Source organism: Protopterus annectens, chromosome 4.part0, assembly GCF_019279795.1.
Source record: "Protopterus annectens isolate FY-2018-M chromosome 4.part0, PAN1.0, whole genome shotgun sequence".
NCBI lineage: Eukaryota > Metazoa > Chordata > Ceratodontiformes > Protopteridae > Protopterus > Protopterus annectens.
This window is the reverse complement of record NC_056733.1, coordinates 236,610,147-236,627,190: the sequence shown is the minus strand read 5'-3', so window position 1 is coordinate 236,627,190 and position 17,044 is coordinate 236,610,147. Positions and strand designations below refer to the sequence as shown.

Sequence of the window (17,044 nt, the reverse complement as noted above, 5' to 3'; positions counted from 1 at the left end):
GTTTCTCTGTTATCAATCACTTCCTTAGCTAAGGAGGTGATAAGGGAGAGGGTATCCCCTGTCTACAAACATGGACTGCAAAAAATGTATTTCATCCAAAAAATCAACAGTGGAGCTGCACATTCTAGAGGCTCTAATGAACTGGCCCTTAACAATGCCTTTTTTCTGATAAAATGGGTGTGCACTTTGAAAATGCAGAAAAGAATTAGAAAAAGTAGGTTTCCTGTAAAGTTTAGAAAGGAATGTTGAATTGTTATAATCTTTATATAAAGTCACGTCAAGATAGTGAAGTTCGTGCTTGTTAATGTTGTGAGTGAACACCAAGAAGGGGGTAGTGGAATTGATATAACTAAAAAAATCCTCAAACTGATTGAGGGTCCCATTCCATAAAATACAGATGTCGTCTAGGTATCTTCTATAATGAGTTAGATATTGAACCCAAGTAGAAGAAAAAATGAACATACGTTCCCATCTGTGCAAAACAGTGTTGGCATAAAAAGAAGCGCATGAGGCACCCATGGCCACTCCTTTCCTTTGTCTAAAAAGCTCACCATTAAAGAATATAAAATTGTTCTGTAATAAAATTTCCATAAACTCCACTAGAAGGCCAGTCACCTTATTGTTGAGATTGGTTTCAGTGGTTAAGAAATCGTTAAACCACTCGAGCCCTGCTGGGTGGGGTATACTAGGAAACAGGTCTTTGATGTCTATAGTTATCATAAGGAGTTCAGATGAGAAAAAGGAAGGTTGAATGTCTCTGAGAAAATCCCAGGAGTCTTTGCAGACGTGAGCTAAAAGTGGGATGAGTTGCTTAGTAACATGGTCAATGAATTTACCTAAGGGTTCAGTGATGCTTCCTGCCCCTGAAACAATAGGCCTAAATCTCAAGGGGTCCAAGCCTTTGTGAATTTTCGGAATCGAAAATTACTGGTATTTTGGGTTTCTCAACATGCAGATAGTTGAACAATTTTTCATTTATAGCTCCTTGGAGCAAATGGTCAGTAAGCATATATTTGATTTTGGAAAAGGCTATGTTAACTTCATTTCTAGATACAATTTCGTATTGTTCACTGTCCTGTAACATGTCATGGATGTAAATGTCATAGCTGGAATTATACATCAGGACAACCCCACCGCCCTTGTCTGGTTTCATGACCCTAATGTTTTCTTTTTTCAAATGGTTAATAAACCAGATTTCATATTCATTTAAGTTAACTAACTGTGGTTGTATTCCTTGGGAATGTAAAGTTCTAAAATCTTTCTCAACTAGTTCTTCAAAAAGTTTAATTAAGGGGTGCACAGGTGGGTTGAAAGTGCTAGTTCTACAGAGCCCTGTATTGGTATAGGGCTGCCCTTTAAAGTAATGTGCTAGATTTAAATTTCTAGCAAAGAGTTTTAGTTCATCTAAAATTTGGGATATATTACAGGAGCGTACGGGGAAAAACTGGAAACGTCGAGTGAATAGGTCGAAGGTCAAATCTGTAATTTGCAAATCAGTATAATTGTATATAACAAAGTTGTCTTTTTTAACTATAGAACAATACTGGCCTGCAGTGTTGGAAAAGTTATAGTGTAGGAGTGCCATTTCAGGGACTATGGGGATGTCATTTAACCATGTTTGTTGCTCCACATGTGAGGGGATTGTTTCTGTCCCCATGCCCCCGTCCTGCCGGGGGGATGCTGAAAATCCTGATGGGAATTCTTTCTACCTTTCTCAGCTAACCTCTCACTCCTACGGGGGGGTTCATGAGTAGCTCTAGAATAGAAATCAGCCCCCTTGTTTTGGTTGTTTTGATTGTCCTGTTTATGTTCCCACTGGGTCCTATTAGGAGAGGGGTATGCTGTTCCTTCTCTATATTCAGCTAAATCCCTGTCTAACTTGCGTATCTTTCGGTTAAGTATTTTTGTACAGAATTGATCGACTTCGTTAAAAACATTGTCATAATCAAACTTCACAGTTAAGAAGTTATTGTCAGTAACAAGGGAGTTGTTTAAAACATTTAACTCGTTTATAAGAGTATCAGCCTTCGCTTCATACTCTGAAATCATCACATTTAAAACCTCCAGTCCAGCTCTGTCAAAAATTTCACACAGTTTTTTGTAATATAAAGTCCCCGGTTGAACATTATTAGGGAACTTATAAAAACGCAAACCCTTCGGTATGCGTTTCACATTAACACACTCCCTTAAATACTCAATCTCGAGTTGATTGCTTTTATAAGCGTAGAGTTTGTCTTTTAGTTCGCCAAAATCATTCTCTATGGTGGTGTAGTTATTAGAGGACACAGTACCTTGGTTGAATGTAAATTGCCGACCTGCCCAGGTGGTGAAATTGAAGTCCTTAGGATGTTTCTCAGGTCTGCTGGTCTTCGAATGAGCTGTGCCTTCACTGTGCTCATTATTAGGTACCCTTTGTGTGCTGGGATTAGTCGGAAATAAGGAGTGTAAACCACTGTTAGTTCCATTTGCACCAGTGGGTGGAGATTTCCTCTTAGCTTCAATAGCGTGTTGTTGGTTCCCAGGTAGACAGATACTGCTGCCGTTGTTTTCTTTTACGAGGTTGGTGAGTTGCGTTAACATCAAAACTACCTGGTTGAACTCTGTACGAGTCACCGGGACGTCATCTCCGTTTTCTCTCAATAGCTGAGGAGTTTCAGCAGAATTAAACGATTCAGCTTCTCCAGCCATGGAAAAAGCAACGTAGCCAGGAATCCAGAAAAGCACGAACAGGACCAATAAAAAATAAATCCAAGATGGAAAACCAAACCAAGACAGACTGCTGCTCAGAAAGGGCAGCCCTATACCAATACAGGGCTCTGTAGAACTAGCACTTTCAACCCACCTGTGCACCCCTTAATTAAACTTTTTGAAGAACTAGTTGAGAAAGATTTTAGAACTTTACATTCCCAAGGAATACAACCACAGTTAGTTAACTTAAATGAATATGAAATCTGGTTTATTAACCATTTGAAAAAAGAAAACATTAGGGTCATTAAACCAGACAAGGGCGGTGGGGTTGTCCTGATGTATAATTCCAGCTATGACATTTACATCCATGACATGTTACAGGACAGTGAACAATATGAAATTGTATCTAGAAATGAAGTTAACATAGCCTTTTCCAAAATCAAATATATGCTTACTGACCATTTGCTCCAAGGAGCTATAAATGAAAAATTGTTCAACTATCTGCATGTTGAGAAACCCAAAATACCAGTAATTTCGGGATTCCGAAAATTCACAAAGGCTTGGACCCCATGAGATTTAGGCCTATTGTTTCAGGGGCAGGAAGCATCACTGAACCCTTAGGTAAATTCATTGACCATGTTACTAAGCAACTCATCCCACTTTTAGCTCACGTCTGCAAAGACTCCTGGGATTTTCTCAGAGACATTCAACCTTCCTTTTTCTCATCTGAACTCCTTATGATAACTATAGACATCAAAGACCTGTTTCCTAGTATACCCCACCCAGCAGGGCTCGAGTGGTTTAACGATTTCTTAACCACTGAAACCAATCTCAACAATAAGGTGACTGGCCTTCTAGTGGAGTTTATGGAAATTTTATTACAGAACAATTTTATATTCTTTAATGGTGAGCTTTTTAGACAAAGGAAAGGAGTGGCCATGGGTGCCTCATGCGCTTCTTTTTATGCCAACGCTGTTTTGCACAGATGGGAACGTATGTTAATTTTTTCTTCTACTTGGGTTCAATATTTAACTCATTATAGAAGATACCTAGACGACATCTGTATTTTATGGAATGGGACCCTCAATCAGTTTGAGGATTTTTTTAGTTATATCAATTCCACTACCCCCTTCTTGGTGTTCACTCACAACATTAACAAGCACGAACTTCACTATCTTGACGTGACTTTATATAAAGATTATAACAATTCAACATTCCTTTCTAAACTTTACAGGAAACCTACTTTTTCTAATTCTTTTCTGCATTTTCAAAGTGCACACCCATTTTATCAGAAAAAAGGCATTGTTAAGGGCCAGTTCATTAGAGCCTCTAGAATGTGCAGCTCCACTGTTGATTTTTTGGATGAAATACATTTTTTGCAGTCCATGTTTGTAGACAGGGGATACCCTCTCTCCCTTATCACCTCCTTAGCTAAGGAAGTGATTGATAACAGAGAAACAACATTTCCACCACTTCTTGGTACAGGGCAACCTTCTGTCACAACTAACACAACAGCGATGTCTGACACCTTCCGGAATAGTTTTATCTATACCTATTCCGGCAACTCCGCTGATATTGAGGAGATCATCAGGAGGCACTGGCCTGTACTGACCTTTCACGAAGAATTCAAAGATGCCCTCCCACCACACCCTAAATTTGTAAGAAAGAGGGACATTAATTTCAAGGAACTGTTTGAAAGAAAACCTAATTTCCAGGCTAATAACTCTTACACGACTAGGCACTTTCAAATGTGGGTCCTGTAATCAATGCCATGCCATTATTAATGCTCCAACACTTTACATTCCCTCCAGGAATTTTAACATCAAATCATATCATCACTACACCTGTGGGAGTAAAGGGGTTGTCTACCTAGGTTTTTGCACCACCTGCTCAAGCTTCTATGTTGGCAAAACTGAGAGGCCACTTAGGAAAAGACTATGAACATTTTTACGATCTAAGTAAACAAAGGGAGTCTAACGCATTCTATAAGCATTCACTCACTTGCCCTGGGATAGATCTTAAATTCATAGTGTTGGAGCAAGTTACCCCGGATGCTAGGGGAGGTGACTGGGAGACGACCCTTGAATACAAGGAACTTATATGGCAACTTAAACTAGATGCAGGCAGACACCCTGGATTAAATGACAACATCAACATAAACAGTGTCCTCAAGCTAAGAAAGGCTCGATTATGAGAAGCTCATTCATTGCTGATAAAAAATCTTCAAGTGAAATATGATAAATGGTTTATTTTAATTTGTTGCTAAATGCACTGCCTACAGTTTCTTTCGATTATTTTACATTTCAGTTTTAATATTTACTGTATACATTTATTATAATGAACCAGGTTTAACTTTTAACAAAGAAGCATTTTTAACAATTTATCAACTCCAGCATTTTTAAGCTTTAATTTTTTAATTGATTAATTTTTTAATTGATTAATTAATAATTAACTTCAGTGTATATAAAGCCTTGCAGCACTTTGGATGTTCACTTGATAAAGCTCGGCACAGACAGAGCGAAAGCGCTTGTGTTTTCATTGTTTTTCATGGTTTCGTATTAAAGAATTAGACTTTCTGAGCAGCAGTCTGTCTTGGTTTGGTTTTCCACCTTGGATTTATTTTTTATTGGTCCTGTTCGTGCTTTTCTGGATCCCTGAAGGGTTGCCTGGCTGCCCGCCTCTGGAGGCAGTCGGGGGAAGACTTTCTCTGTACCCAAAAGCTTGGCAAAATGTAACGCAACACAAATGGGTATGGTCAATTATATCCGGAGGTTACAAAATTCCCTTCTCTCAACCCCCCTTTACCTTCAAGCATATCCCTTCCAGATGTTGCACCCAATCTTAGGGACCAAGCAGTCATAGAAGTTTCAAAACTGCTAGAAAAAAAGAGTCATCCAGGAAGTCCCGGCAGACCAGCACGGATCCGGAACTTACTCAAGGTTCTTTTTGTACCAAAAAAAGACAGGGGACTGGAGACCGATTCTGGATCTCTGCAGACTAAACAAGTCTGTTCAAAGAACAAAGTTTCGGATGGTCACGCTGCAGTCCATTCTACCCTTTTTGGGTCAGGACAATTGGATGTGCTCCATAGATCTTCAGGATGTGTACTATCACATCAAAATGGACAGGTTCTCCAGGAGATTCCTTCGCTTCCGGCTGGGAGTCAGTCATGACCAGTTCAGAGCTCTGCCCTTTGGTCTCACCACAGCCCCCAGGGTGTTCACCAAGTGTATGGCAGTGGTCACGGCTCACCTGAGACGTCGAGCATTCCAGGTGTTTCCATATCTAGACGACTGGCTTCTCACTGTCACCAACAGGCATCAACTTCTGCAAACCAGGGACTACACAATCACAATCTGCTCCCAGCTAGGCATCACAATAAACTTTGAAAAATCTACCTTGTTGTCCTGTCAATGTATCACCTATATAGGAGCAGACGTAGACACAAGGAACATGTCCACAAGGCTACCGCCAGACAGGGTGTCTACAATTCGCCAGCAAGTTCAAATTCTAATGCAGAGCAAAAGGATCCAAGTCAGGTTCGTCCTTCAAACTCTGGGTTCCATGGCAGCGGCAATTCTTCTAATCCCTTTGGCCTGCTTTCACATGAGAATCCTTCAGTGGCTTCTGCTCACACAGTGGTCTTTCTAGCAGCTGCCCATGTCTCACATGATCATGATTACAGAAGCATGCAAAAGGCACCTTTCCTGGTGGATGGTCTCCCCACTAGTGTCTCAGGGCAGACCCTTCATTCAGCCCCCTCCGGTTACCACAGTGACCACAGACACCTCCCTGATAGGGTGGGGGGGGGCATTATCAGGGCAGGACAGTCCAAGGCACTTGGCAGCCTCACAAGTACCATCTGCATATAAACATCCTAGAAATGAGAGCCATTCTCCTAGCGTTCCAAGCTCTTCAGGACTCTCTCACTTCTGGGACCATTGCAATTCAAATGGACAACATGTCAGTGGTGTGGTACATCAACAAGCAGGGCGGAACCAGGTCCTATTCCCTATGTCGAGAAGCACTCAGACTCTGGCAGTGGGAGATTTCCTCCTAACGATTTCTGATTGCGACTCACATCCCTGGGAGGTCCAGTGTCATAGCGGGCAGGCTCAGCAGAACTATTCTCATGCCTCACGAATGGTCTCTGAATCAGGTAGTTGCGGATCTGATCTTCCGCAAATGGGGACAGCCTTTCTGTGATCTTTTTGCCACCCCCTTCAACAGCAAATGCAGCAACTACTTCTCCCTTCTTCCGCTTCCAGGTCACTCTCCCAGAGACGCTCTAGTCCACGTTTGGCCTCAGGGACTCCTTTATGCCTTCCCTCTGTTTCCCCTGATACCGAAGCTTATACAGAAAGCTATATTGTTGGGTTGCACAATGATCCTCATTGCCCCCTACTGGCCTTGACAGATATGGTTTCCGTTCCTGTATCATTACCTTCTCGAGCAGCCCTGGACTCTGGATCCAATTCCAGACCTACTGATTCATCATTCAGGCGGGTTGCATCAATCCCTCCAAACACTCCAGCTCACAGCTTGGTTGCTCCACTTCCAACCCTAGCCAGGCTTCCCAGCATTTCCCCGGCCGTGCGTGAGATTATTGTGTCCTCTCACAAGTCCAGGACTAGAAAAACTTATGCTAATAAATGGAAACGTTTTTCTTGTTGGGCAGAGGCTAGGAACATAGATCCTTTTTCAGCCCCAGTCCACGAAATTTTGGAGTTCCTAGCACAACTCTTTCATTCTGGGTCCGCTTCTGCTACAATCAGGGTTCAATTGGCGGCCATTTCTAACTTTCATGTTGGGTTGTCTAATTCAAACATTATGTCTCTGTAAAGCCTTTCTAAGAGGGACTACTCTCGTTAGACCTCCAGTGAGAGATCCCCCTCCTCCTTGGGACCTTAATTTGGTACTAACCTCTTTAATTATGCCCCCCTTTGAACCCGCAGCATCCTGCTCAATTAAATTTCTGTCTTGGAAAACACTCTTTCTGGTAGCTATTACATCAGCCAGACGCGTCTCTGAACTTCAGGCACTATGTGTTTGTCCTCCATACTTGTTTTTTCATAAGGACAAGGTTGCTCTGAGGACTAATCCATCTTTCCTTCCGAAAGTCTGCTCAGAAAATAATTTAAACCAATCTATAGACCTTCCTGTGTTTTTCCCTAACCACACCAACAAGGCAGAATACAAATTACACCAATTGGATGTTCATAGATAATTGCGTTTTTACTTGCATAGGACCAAGGATACACGGAAGTCGGACCAACTATTCCTTTCCTATGCTCTAGGCAAGCAAGGTCTCCCAGTTTCCAAAGTGACCTTATCCAGGTGGTTGTCTCACATTATTACCTTCATTTATCAATTGAGAAACAAAGAGTTGCCTATCAAACCGAAAGGTCATTCTACTAGGGCTTTGGCCACCTCTGTAGCCTTCCAATCTATGTTGCCCATGGATTCGATGTGTGCAACTGCCACGTGGGCAAATCCTCATACTTTTATTTCTCATTACAAGCTAGATATGGTCTCCAGGAGCAGAGCTGACTTTGGTTCCACTGTTCTGAAGAGTCTGTTCCAATGAGCCACCCAGGAATGTAGGTGCTAGGGAAGCTGTCCCAACCAGCAAGAACAAAGGTGAGATAGACAACTTAACATAAAGAAGTTATGTACCTACTATAACGTTCCATGTTAGTTGTCTTCATCTCGCCTTCCTTCTTGCGTCCCACTCTTCCATCCCCCTGTCCTATTGGATTGAAAGGAGTTTTGGTTTCACTGGCTGAGTGTTCTCTGGTTTGTTTCCTGTACTGACTTAGAGAGTATGATAGGTATGTTCAACCTGTTTCTTGGGCAGGTTGTTTCTGTGGTTAAGTCTGGGGTTAGCTATTACAAACGAGACCTGGGTAGCTAGCACTAGGCATCATGTGATAAGGGGTAGCCTCGAGCCAGTAAACAGCTCTCGAGCTATAGAAGATGGCTGAGTCAGATCCGAGGATCGGCTCCGATCCCCAACCAGCAATAAGGAAGGCGAGATGAAGACAACTAACATGGAACGTTATGGTAGGTACATAACTTCTTTTTTTGTGTCCCTTCTACTGACCCTGGGAATTACAGACCTATTAGTTCCACTAGTATTATTTGCAAGGCTGTGGAACATATCATAGCTGAACTGATAATGGTAGTTGACCTCATAGCCCAGGGTACACACCAGTTTGGTTTTGTGAAAAGCAGATCATGCCTACTTGGCCTAGTTGAGTTTTTTGAAAGGGTTACTGAGGCCTTAGATAAGGGGCATACAGTCCACAGTGCTTATCTGGATCTTGACAAGCCCTTTAATACTAGTCCTCATGCTGAGAGTTTTGACAAACTCATCATTATCAACATTCCAACATTAACTCATGCATAGTTCACATGATTGGTAATTGACTATCTGACAGAACACATACTGTTAAGTTTGGGAGATATTTGCCGTAGACAGAAAATTGTCACCACCGGTGTTCCACAAGGCTTTTTCCTGAGCCACTTCCTTGGAGTATATTTCTGTGACATAAAAGTCAATATCAAGGGACAATAGAGAAAAAAATATCAAGGGACAATAGCAAATCAAGTTTGCTGATAATTGCAAACTGAGGTGGTTATCAAATCCTATTATGATAATCAAGATCTCCAACAAGGGCTGAACCAAACAAATGCTTGGTGCATTAATCATGGACTTTCCCTCAACACTAAGGAATGTAGCATAGTTTCCATTGGTAAATCTAGCATCTCTACTACTTACCACAGAGGTAACATTCCACTTAAGTTTGACAAAGTCTTTAGGGACTTGAACATGTATGTTGAGAATAGTCTCTCCTTTGATCACAATATCACTTTAGTAGTTAGAAAATTTTTCTGTCTTGCACAACGTATCCTTCATGGTATCTTCTGATAGGCCAAAGAAATTATAGTCCACCTTTATTCATATGTTATTAGGCCTATCATTGAATATAAATGCACCTTTCAATATGTACCTCACTGAGCACCTAAACCATGAGACTCATATGTTGCCTCTTCAAAATCATCTGGTCTTGGTGCCTTCTGTTATTCTTAAAGACTAAAAGCCCTGTCTCTCTCTACTCAGTGTCATACAGACCAATAGGGAGTGATCTCTGCTTAGCTTTCTTTGCTATGAATGACCCAGCACTGTTTGAACTCATTCATCTAAATAGAACCAGTGGAAAAGCAAAAAGTCTTTCTTGAGACCTTAACATATACTACCACATCAACAACACCAGATGGCGTGATAGATACATAACCCAACCCAATGTATCCCCTGTTTCTGGAATAGGCTGCCCTTGCCTATCAAGCAAAGTACTTCCCTAGCAACCTTTAAAATCAGTTTAGATGACTGGATGGGTGATCACAATTTTTTTCTGAGTATACATGAAGAAAGTCTACTTAATGGGGGGGACACTGTGAGTCTCCCACCAGTATTGAGTAATGTTGGCTGAGCTTCTCGATGGTCTCTTTGGATATAATCTTAGAATCTGTGAACCTATAAACTGAATTTATTGGGCATCAATATTTTGGCCTTGACTATGCCCTAGACAACTTAGATTCAGTTAGTGTCCTGTGTGCTGAAAGAGCTGGCCAGAAGAAGAAGGAAGCTGAACAGCTGAAGCTAGCTTGTCCAAGCCAGGGAGAAGGCCGTTGGCAGAGACGTGATGCACCAGCTGGTCTGGTAAAAGGCCCAGAAGTGCAGCCCAATGCACAAGGACTCAAGTGGGGATAGAAGCCCACCAACTCTGCAGCACAGTCCAGATAAGCAATGCAGGTTTTTGTAAGTATGCTGTTGACCTTTGCTTAGTATAAGGGGCATTGCCCAATGCTTTACTAGTCAGTGTGGCAGGAAATTAAGAGCATACATAAAATCTCTTAAGTCTTGCTAAATGATGACCGTTATCCTTGGTTCTTGCCTTCCTCTTCTGCTGTTAATGAATGTCAGAGGATGGAGAAACTATTGTCACAAGAGGACTGAAACACTGACTAAAGCCTGGAATACAGCCTCAATGGTCCCCTGCAACATCAGGGGATGCCTCCTGAACAGTCTAGAATGCAACATATCAGTGCCCCTGGAGTCACTATTTAATTACAGTCTTAAAACAGGCTTTGTGCTATGAGAATGGAAGACTGCAACTGTCATCCCCCTTCATAAGGGAGAACCTTCAACAAATCCTGAAAACTACAGATCCATTAGTTTGACTAGTCTTATTTGCAAAGCATTGAAAAGAATTATCATGGAAATTATCAGCAAGGGCAGAAGACACCTCCAGACACTGGATCTATCTCAGTTTGTCTTTGTCAAAGGAAGGTCATACTTACTAAACCCGATGGACTTCTTTGAAAATGTCACTAAGGCAATAGATGAAGAGAAAGCAATTCATACTGCCTATCTACATCTGGCTAAATCGTTTGATACAGCACCCCACTTAGACATTGTCAGCAAGGTTACAGAACTAGGCCTAAACCCCTTTTTGACATATTGGATTGCTAGCTGGCTCACAAATAGGATCCAAGAGGTTAGGATCAGTGAGGCAACATTCACAAAGAAGCCAGTCACCAGTGAAGTTCCTCAGGGCTCTGTGTTGGGCCAGCTCCTCTTTGACATCTACTTCTCAGAGGTCAAAGTCAATTTCAGAGGCCACTGGTTAATCAAGTTCGCAGATGATTGCAAACTGGGAGCAGTCATTGGATCCCACAAGACAAGAACACCCTTCAGGAAGATCCATCACAGGCAAAACATTTGGTGCCAAAGGCAAGGCTTAAAACTAAATGCCAAGAAATGCATTATAGTACATTTTGGGAAGTCAGCCACCTTGGGTAACTACATCATCAATAAAATACCAATAAAAGCTGATTCACTAGTCAGGGATCTGGGAACTCATGTAGATAATAACCTAGCCTTTGACCAACATTTGTCCAAGGTAGTAAGAAAATCCTTCTATATCACTCAACTTTTAAGTAAGTGCATGGCATCTAGGTCTAGAGAAGCCATTGTACTACTGTACTTGACACTCATCAGACCCATCATAGAGTATAATACCCCATACATTTTGTACTTGACCAGACATTTGCAGCAACTGGAATGTCCACAAAGATGCCATACAAAAAGAATAATAGAAGTAAACACTTTGTCCTGTACTGATCACCTTAAAGCCCTGTATCTTTACTTGGTGTCATACAGTCTTTTGAGAGGTGATCTTTGCTGGTGTACATGACATCCCTGGATCTTGTTTTGACAAACCTTTTGCACATCTACAAAACAAACATCATCAGAACTACTAGATCAAAATACCTACATTTTGCTGGCTACATAAATAGGACATATTGGAGAGACAGATATGTTTCAGAGTACTCCCATTCTGTGGAACAGACTCCCTATCCATGTGAAACATAGTTCCTTCCTAACTCCATTTAAGCGCAATTTGGACCAGTGGACAGGTAATCATGACAGAGGCAGTAAGTCCCCCAGTATATAAGTCAAATTGTCACATTTGGATTGCACAGCAAGGCTTTAAGGGCCCTAGTAGTTGTTAACCCCGTACACACTTACAAACCTATGAAACAAAAATGTTTACAAATGCAGTTTTGCATGTGTTACAAAAGATTGAGTATTGCACATAGTTTTATTTTTATTTTTCAATGTTTTGGGAAAGTCAGGCATGATAGATGTACTACAACACTTGTATTTTTCAACCCATGCTCATATCAGTGACATCAGAGAAGCCTATCTGTCCCTGGAAGAGTGGTTTCTGCCCAGAAGTTAGTAGTTTATTGGCCATTTTGGGCTAATTTCTATCTCTTTCATTTCCCTGGTATAAAACCCACATTTGCGAGGTTTTGTGCGCCGGGCAGTCCCGGTTAGCTAGGGTATAAGTATTCCCGGCTCCACAAAGTCTACTCTTCAATTTTTCCCTTGGAACTAGACAAACTTTCAACTTAAGCACTCAGACCATTCACTTCACAGCCTGGCACTTGCTCAAAACTCATAGCAAGCACTAATAAACCTTAGCACTAGACCCCCCTATACTGTGGAGAAGGACAAGGCTCTCTATTCGACCTTAACAGCCAGTCAGTAAAACAGTTCACTGTACCTATCCAGGCATGTCCAAGGGGTAGTTTCAGGTGTACTCTCCGGTCCAACTGGTGAATCTGAGCATTTTTGAGGCAATGTTACAAGCGCCTCATGTACACAGACAACCCACTCCTCCTACCACCAAACACTAATACATGCAAGAGATGCAATTATACAGCCAAACTGGAGGCTAAGCTCTCCCAACTCAAGACTGAACCAGACAGTCAAGAGGAGAAGGGAACTACTTGCATCACACCACCAGTCTCACATAGACTTTTGAAACCAGTACCGGCAAAAAACACACATAAATGCACGAAAACATACTCGGAGGCTCTAAATAAAAATCTGCAAAAGCAACAGAGACCTCCAAAGCAGACAACCAAGCAACCTCCACCCCCTAACACAAACAATGAAACACATACTTCACAAAACCAGTGTACCATGCAAACACAGCCCTTAAGGCAAAATAACATACTCAACACACTAGTAATAGGTGACTCTATAGTCAGGCACACTGACGTCACACTCTCTAGGCTGAACAAGGAGAAGGTTACTGTTAGCTGCCTGTCAGGGGCCAGGATCCGCCACATAACACAAGCACTCAGGTCACTCCAGAGCAAGTACAAATACAACTGTGTCATTGTCCATGTTGGTGTGAATGACCTGAGCTGTACCTCCCTGGACTACATGAAAAGAGACATGGAAGAGTTCTCTGATCACGTAGCCCAGGCCGGTATGACCCTGACCTTGAGTAGCATCCTGCCCTCACCAAGAATGATACCACAGTATAAAGAAAAAATTATAAATTTCAACAATTGGCTAAGCTTCTGGTGTCATTCAAAGGGGATCCTGTGTCTGTCAGCCTGGGATGACATGCTCGACAAGCCACGCTGCTTCGCTAGAGACGGCTTGCACCTGTCACCCTTAGGCTTTCGAATACTGGCCAAGGCTCTTGCCACCCCCATACTGACTTTTTTAGGCATGGCTCAAAAGACAAACCCGCCACCGTAAATAGCACAAGTAACAAAAAACTGAGGATAATGCTGCTCAATGCCAGAAGTCTAAACCTCAAAATGCATGCACTCGAGGCACTCCTCAGTATGGAGAAAATCGATATATATATGCAGTAACAAAAACCTGGGTTAAGGCTCCAGAGAGCACCCCAGCATTACCAGGCTACAACTCATACCATACATTTCGGCCACAAAACCTGGACCAAAATACGAAAGGCGGAGGCGTATCCATATTCATCAAGGATACCCACACCTCCAAATTAGTTGCACAGCGCGATGCTTCAGAGATCATCCACATGCAACTAACAATGGGCAAAACTGCAATTCAAATTGTAGCTTGCTACAGATCACCCACCATGTCCCAGGACCCCCATTCCACATTTCTGGAAACACTGGGAAACATAAAGGTCCTACCAAACACCCTGATATTGGGTGATTTCAATTACCCAAACATTAACTGGGAGAACTACTCAAGTACTAACTCCCTTGCCCAACATTTCCTAGAATTTATAAACTCAAATGCCCTGGATCAACTGGTCAACACCCCCACCAGAGGTGACAACATATTGGACCTGGTCATCACCAACATGGGCGACCGGTGTTCCACACCGGAGGTCAGCCCCTCACTGGTTAGATCTGACCATAAACTAATCATTCTGAATATCCACATTCCGCCCCCACCTTTGGTCAAAGAAACCACCGTGAAAAACTTTTCAAAAGCAAACTTCACGTTACTTAAGACCGAGGTGGAAAGTTTCAAAGCCCCCATGCTAAAGGATAATGCTGCCCAAGCTGCAAAATCCTTTACTAATGCACTCTGGGCACCTACAAGAATACATGGACCGTGCTATCCCAAGCAAAACCAAGACTCACTCCTCCAAGAAAAGGAAAGCAGTCTCGTGGACCCCTGCCATAAACAAGCTATATAATAGAAGGAGGAAACTAGTACAGAAAAGAGTAAAATCCTAAGAAGGAAAGACATCCCTGATCAGTATCAGCAAGAAACTATGATCCCTCATAAAATCATCCAAGGCTAGCTTCGAAAGAAAAATTGCCAAGGACTCCAAAAATAACTAAAAGGCATTCTTTAGCTATGTCAAGAATCTAAGTGGCAATTCTCAGATCTGCTCGGAGTTAGTGCAGAATGGCACAAAATACACTGAACCGACCGATATCGCCAACATCCTGGCAGACAGGTTCAGTGCAAACTTCACCCCCCTCTCACCCCCAAAAGGGCCCATAACCATACCAGAAGAATGTAGTGCCCCTGAAATCACAGACAGGTTAAAACAGCCCTCTCCAAAACCAAAAACACAGCATCAGTGGGACTGGATGGTGTCCCAGGCTGCGTCCTACATGAGCTCAAAGATTAATTAGCCCCTCACCTAAACACACTGTTCAAACTCAGCCTCTCCACAGGACATGCCCACAGAATGGCGCACAGAAACGGTTGTTCCACTCCACAAAGGTGGAGCCACAACAGACCCCGGGAACTATCGCCCTATAAGCCTGACTAGCTTGGTCTGCAAGGCTATGGAGCACATCATCATGGATCTCATTAACAGAGACATTGGGAAACTCCAAACACTGGACCCTACCCAATTCGGCTTTGTTAAGGGCAGATCATGCCTCCTAAACCTGGTGGACTTCTTTGAGACAGTTACCAAGGCTATAGACAAGGGAATGGTGGTCCACACAGCCTACCTAGACCTCGCAAAGGCCTTTGACACCATTCCCCTATTCTGGTATTTTAGAAAAGCTCACCAGCCTGAACATAAACCCCTACGTCACGAGATGGGTTGAGAACTGGCTCACGGACCGAGCCCATATGGTAAGAGTTGCGGGAACTAGGTCTGACTCTAAACAGGTTACAAGTAGCATTCCCCAGGACTCAGTCCTAGGACCCCTCCTGTTCAGCATATACTTCTCAGAGGTACAGGCAAGTACAGGAGGTCTATGGCTGACCAAATTCGCAGACAACTGCAAACTAGGGGCTATAATTGACTCTCTGGCTGACACAGACATCCTCCAAAAGTGTCTTACTGAGACAGATACCTGGTGTCAAAACCATGGCCTCAAGCTAAATGCCAAAAAGTGCATAGTCATCCCCTTTGGAAAAAACAAAGTGCCCACAAACTACCACATAGGTGGTAGCCCCCTAAATATGGAAGACGTAATAAGGGATCTGGGGACCCAAGTAGATAGTAATCTCTCCTTTGATAATCACATTGCCAAAGTGGTTAGAAAATCCTTCTATGTGGCCCACCTAATCACAAAAGGGTTTGCATCCAGATCAAAAGAGGTCATTGTGCCCCTCTACACATCAGTCATCAGACCCATCATAGAGTACAATGCCCCATTTGGGATGTACCTTACAAGACACCTGCAACAGCTGGAAAGACCACAGAAGTACTTCACCAAGAGGATCACTGGCCTCAAACAGATGCCATATGCAGCTCGACTGAAGAAACTCCAGGTGTACTCGGTTGCATACCGCTCACTCAGAGGTGATATATGCCTGACATACAAGGCCATGTCCAACCCAGAATTGATGGACATGCTCCACCTAAAGAAAACCATATCCCCTCGAGCCACACGCTCTAGGGATCTAAACCTCACCACAACAATAAATAGGATGTGCTGGAGGGATAGATTCCTGTCCCAGAGACTTCCCATGCTCTGGAACAAGATTCCAGTATACATTAGGCAGATCTCCTCGCTAACACTGTTCAAGAGAAACCTTGACGAGTGGATGGGAAATAGAACGTTTACCCTGGGGATCATTTCAATGGCTCTGCTGGACAGAGGCACAGGGAACTAATCTAAGGGGGCGGCGAAAGCCAACACATTTCCGGCTAGGCTTATAAATGCCTATGGGCAGATAGCCTAGTACCTATCTATGAACCTATCACTTGTGGATTAATTTCTTTCTTCCTTCTACCGGGAAATTGGTTAAATTGGAGAGGGTGCCAAAGCAGCACAGCATTCTTTGATGAATATCACCTTTGTCACCTGTGCTGACATTTAATTTCATATGACCTGTTTCAATAAAAATGTTTTATTTATAAGAAGGTTAAGTGAAGGTTATTGTTTGGACTGTACTGAAGCAGGTTCCATTGATTTATTTGAAAAGTAAACAGTTGACTTTCAGACATTACTCTATAGTCTTTTTTTCATGTGTTTATATATTTAATGTTTGGAATCATATGGAACATGTTAACTCTGT

At 42.5% G+C, this 17,044-nt stretch overlaps 1 protein-coding gene across 1 annotated transcript in view; it reads left to right on the top strand.

Moving 5' to 3' along the window:
• Positions 1-17,044, top strand: part of CCDC57 (coiled-coil domain containing 57) — a 3,049,962-nt gene that overhangs the window by 1,234,636 nt on the left and 1,798,282 nt on the right. The gene's annotated exons all lie outside the window — the stretch shown is intronic.